The 5,483-nt window shown below is 40.5% G+C and overlaps 1 non-coding gene across 1 annotated transcript; it reads left to right on the top strand.

Annotated features, from left to right (window-relative positions):
• Positions 1-3,993: 3,993 nt before the first annotated feature.
• On the top strand, positions 3,994-4,068 carry Trnat-ugu (transfer RNA threonine (anticodon UGU)). Its single transcript has one exon. It is a non-coding gene; the product is annotated as a tRNA-Thr (tRNA).
• The last annotated feature ends 1,415 nt before the right edge of the window (positions 4,069-5,483 follow it).

Here is a 5,483-nt window from a genome sequence, read left to right as displayed (position 1 = left end):
TGTAGTAGTTCTCTGTGCGGCCCAACATCGGGCTTACCGCGCTTACACTGGACACAGTTGCCAACAAATCGCATGCCATCGCCATATAGGTTGGGCCAAAACATGTGTTCCCGAACTCTGTTCAAGGTCTTGTAGAACCCCAAATGATCCCCTACCGCCGAATCGTGGAAATATCTGAGTGCCATGCTAACTCGTTCCTGTGGAATACAGACCTTCCCTTCACCACGGTTGTCTTCCCCTTTACACAAGACACCCCCCCCCCCCCCGCACCCCACCCCCCGAAGACCTCGCCATCCGCCAACTGCTGCCGAATCGGTCCCCACCCGGGGTCCTCGGCCTGTTTGCCGGCTAAGTCGCAGAAGAAGCCGGGTGTCTCGGAGAGAAGGAAATTGACCCCCAGATCCGGCTCCACGTGGCCCTTGCCTTCCCCAGACTCTGCCGCGAACATACGGATAAGAGCGTCGCCAATTCATTGTCTCTGTCACTAATATGGCGAACCTGGAGATAAGTCTCGTCATCTTAACTTCGGTATGATTTTTAGCGATCTTATTAATCAAAGTTTAAGGGCTGGCACTGGCCAAGTAACTCACGGAGGCTCATTGGTTTCAGTCCAGTTGTATTGCTCACCTGTTCTCCAGATAGGGTTGTGTAGTTTATGTCTCAGAAAATTGTCTGCTCTTGATGTGTGTTGTGTTAGAGATAACTGGCAGCGGTCGACGCTAGCATACTGGGAGCAGAGCACCACGGCGGCAGAGAGATATTTGAGGCCATGTCCTCTCCTTTACATCTTGGGTTATGTTGTCACTTTTGCGTGATTCCATCTTTCCGGTGCTGAACTATAGCATCCAAAGTTCAATTGCATTGCCATGTTGAGTATATTTCTATGTCATTCTCTGCCTCGTGGATCTCTTGTATTGATTTGAATCCTTGGTCTGCTCGCGTCTATCGCCAATTCACACGAAATATTGAAGCAACTTTATTTTAAGGGTATTGTCATATAGTCATGTTCTAGTTGTAATCATTCTAAGAATATTGTTGATTAATCTACTGAGTAAGTAAATTTGAAGGTCCGTTTAGTCAAAATTAAAGGACCCCCTTAATTGTTTTAGTCATTTTTATACAGTTTTGTTTAGGAAAGTTGGCAAGCCGAACGTTAAATATCTGTATTCTTACGCTTAATCTGTTTCTCCCCTGATTGCAAGTAGTGAGAGTTCTGCTATGAATTTTATGGACATTTGTGCTATTTAAGTAAAGCTTTACCTAAGTATATATACCTAGTCATATTCAAATTTCAAGTTTTACGGGTCTCGTTCCACTTAACGAAATTTATTTATTATTTGTCCAACTGATCTGGCCTTGTGATTTTATAATGCTTTTGATTGTAATAAAATATGTAGCAACTACAACGGATTACTATTGTGATTTTGGTGTGTCACTACCATACCCCATATCACAGAGGATGAAATGTTTCATGAAATATATGAAAACCTGTTTTTGATACATTGAACGATTAAGAGGGTGGAATATAGGATGTAATGTTTTATGAAAGTATTTCAGTGCGAAAGAGTTTTTAAAGCGAAATCTATGAATATTGTGTTATTGAAAACTACGTGTTTCACTGTTTTTGGAACTACAACCTCCAAGAAGGTGCAATAGGGGCACAGGTTTCACTGACCCATAGCCTTCCAGCCCAACCTGCAAAGTATACGGACTTGAAATTTGATGAAGGTGTAAATCTTACGCTGAAAGCATCATTTAAGAAGAGATTGTTCGAAATTTCACTCCTATGGGGGTGAAACATGGGTTGAAAGTCTTTTTTTTTAAATATGTCCCTATGTCCCTATTGAAGCTATAACTACAAAACTACGAAAATTGACATTTGGTGTCTCAGTCAGATACAAAAAAGAAACAGGTTTTTAGCATTTTCCGAAATTCTTCCATTGGGGGATAAAATAATTAGTGAAGGTTTTTTGAAAATAAATCATTATTAAAGAACTACTGAAGCATTTTTATAGCTACATCTATGAAAATAGGTATTTGACATCTCGGTTGGATGTAAAAAAAATGTGTTTCGTTGCTTTTGGAAATTTAACTCACTAATAGAGTGAAATAGGGGATGTAATGTTTTATGAAATATTTCACTATGAAAGCATTTTTAGAATTAAATGGATGAAGATTTGAATTTGGCTCCTCGGCTCTAAATAGAAGAATATGTGTTTAATTGTTTTTGAAAACCCAACCCCTAAAGGGTGTGAGATGTTTCAGAAAATGGTTCATTATGAAAGGATTGCTAAATATATCTGACAATTCGTATTCGGCTAATATGTTACAATTTTTAAAAACTACGTGTTTTTCTGGTTTTGGAACTTCGAGCATAAGGGGATGAAAATTTTAATGAAATATTTATTGCGTTATATTAAAATATTTTAAATCTGCATCTATGAAAACCGGTATTTCACTTCTCAATTAGATATAAAGAAATATGCGTTAGGGAATGAAAGACTGTACGGAGATATCACCACAAGAATACAAACGGCTTGATTAACAAAAACCTTGGACTCCAGCTGTCAGCATTGCTTTTTGATCATTCAGTAAAAGACCATGCTTCAACGGCGCTAAGTTTAGAAAGTTTAGAAAGTGTTGCAGTTTATAAAAGACATAAAAAAAACGATTAAAGAAAAAAATTCTTTGCAGACCATGAACGGTCTACGCAAGTAAAGAAGCGGATGATAAGCTAGCTCTTTATGCAAATGAGTTGGTCAGTTTAAGTTCCGAGACATGTCATCCAGCAGGAACGGAATCCTATAGTTGCTACGATTGGCTAAAGGAAAAGTTTTGCAGAATCACTCGAAATCACTTCTGCAAGTGGCTAAGAATCTCGTAATGAATAAAAATTCTGTACTGAGAATTCCAAGGTGGGAGATGCAAGATTCCTCCCCCCCCCCCTTCCCCCTCCTCTCAATGCTATCCTTCTTTACCTACAGCAAAAAATAAATAAATAAATTAATAAATAAAACTAGAGAAATTTCTACTGTGAAACTATTTGCATACAAGAGAACGGCCCTTGAAATTTAACTCTTCAAAGTTTTAAGCCCTGCTCATTCCGGATATTGATTAGAAAGTGTTAATCCACATGTGAAACCTGAGTATATAATCCCTGTGACATTTGATCAACGGTGTTCCATAAGGACAGGTTCTCATTCAAAACGTTCGAAAATTCAATTTCTTTGTAGTTGCATTTTTTAAAGGTGTACTTGTCTAGACTCTTGGAACAGAAAGTTTTTTTTTTTAGTCCGTGCTTTACAAAAGTTTCTACAGTCCATTGTTTGAAGCAGTGTCACGGCTGCCATGAGCCGCGCGGGGTACCCGCCATGTGTCCAACGCCTTGTCACGGTTCGCGCGGCTCCCCCTGTTGGAGGTTCGAGTCCTCCCTCGGGCATGGTTGTGTGTGTGTTGTCCTTAGCATAAGTTACTGTAAGTAGTGTGTAAACATAGGGACTGATGGTTCAAATGGCTCTGAGCACTTTGGGACTTAACATCTGAGGTCATCAGTTTCCTAGAACTTAGAACGACTTAAACCTATCTAAATTAAGGACATCACACACACCCATGCTCGAGGCAGGATTTGAACCTGCGACCGTAGCGGTCGCGTGGCTCCCGACTGAAGCGCCTACAACCGCTCGGCCACATCGGCCGGTCTATCATGTATTCTAGAAGAGTTGCAAGGTCGTCAGTGGCGCCTGTTCTTTCGAGAGCAGTTACTATCTTCATATCTATGGTTAAACGTTACCCAGCCATTGACCTTCGTCTGTGCGAATGCGCACAGGTTGCCGGAACTCTTACGGGAATCGTCACCTTAGTGTGAGCCAGTAATGAGTGGATGGACAAATACCTATTAAGTACATTACGTATGCGGATTGTGGACGGTTGGGGATGTGAGTCTCACGGGAAGCGTGCGAGGGATAAATTCCTGCAGTCGTGCTGTTCATGTGTGCCCTCGATGGCTCAGATGGATTGAGCGTCTGCCTTGTAAGCAGGAGATTCTGGGTTCGAGTCCCAGTAGGGGCACACTTTTCAGCTGTCCCCATCGAAGTATATCAACAACACCTGTCGGCAGCTGAGGGTTTCAATTAATTATCAGTTGTGAAGGTGATTCGATGAACCCTTTGCCAGGCACTTAAATGTGTTTTGCAGGGTATCCATATAGATGTAGATGATAACTCGTCCCGTGTCGCACGTGCTCAAAATTATTCATACTGCAGAATGCATGCAAACATACTCACCGAAAATACGGACGAATATCAAGTGCTGGCTGCCGAGTGCTTCATATCCAGCTTTGACAGATCGGCTTTTCCTGCCAAGAAGAACAGGAAGTTGCTGTCTAGGAACAATCAGAGGTAGAGGAAGGGTTGATAAATACTTCTTGACTTGCAGACTAAACGTAAATAACGAAAATACATTTTTGGTAAAAATTGGTCAAAACATAATCGGTTGCCCTCCGTATTGGATTAGCTGTTTTGAATATTGAAAATCTGACTTCAGATTCGTTTTCAGCGACATTAAAAATATATATGTAACACTCAGTTCATGCAAATCGAAGTAATAATATAACTAAATGTTTTCCCTAAACTTTGAACACATTTTTTTCGGGTAACTATTTTCTCAGAACGGCATGCAGCATAAATTAAAAGTGGTTCGTTCTCTTAACATCTACCTCTGACCCCTAAAAGTAAACACTTTTCTTAGGAACTTATAGCTATAATCTGACATTTGTTAATATTAACTAATTTTTGTGTAGGCATAAGGAGTGAAACAAACCCTCAAAAATCGAAGTCAAAGTTCGAATTAGCACTGTATCGTTAAATTTAAGGTTGTTTCATTGCGGTTAGGTATACGCTCCCATAAATTTTATGTTTTATCGACTGATGTTATCCATTTTCAATTTCAGAGGAATAATGTAGTATCAACTGATGTTACCCATTTTTGAATTCAGGTAACATATGAGGTGCCACACTGCACGCGCTCTGCGTACTCCAGTCTCGCAGGCCCTTGATCAAATCATAATTACGGGCGCCATTTTTTATTGAAAATCTAAAATTAAGCTCATAGTATTATCACTCGTAATTCCCAAACAGATCTTTCGAATGTATTTTCATTGTCTCAAAAAGAATTTCAAATGTACCCTTTTTTGCTCATTTGTATGAGAACCTGGCCGTAACGCCGGAATATAGTCACGAGATTTTTTTTCAGAGACGCTGTACGTTCGCGAGAAGACTTTCGTTCTGCGCGTGTCGAAGGACATTCCTCAGATATTACTGTGTGTGTGCTACTCAGTCGTGCCATTTAAGTGTACATCTTTGCATAGTTTTCCTTTCACGATGTAAACAGTGTTCCGCTCAGTTGCTAACTGGCCAGTGAGTGGTTCCGAAGGTATCGGATGTGCGGTGCGTTCGGTCTGCTAGGACAACAGCAGACTAGCGTGG

The sequence above is a fragment of the Schistocerca gregaria genome, unplaced genomic scaffold (assembly GCF_023897955.1).
Source record: "Schistocerca gregaria isolate iqSchGreg1 unplaced genomic scaffold, iqSchGreg1.2 ptg000492l, whole genome shotgun sequence".
NCBI lineage: Eukaryota > Metazoa > Arthropoda > Insecta > Orthoptera > Acrididae > Schistocerca > Schistocerca gregaria.
The sequence above is the reverse complement of the archived record's forward strand: the minus strand, read 5'-3'. Positions and strand labels throughout refer to the sequence as shown.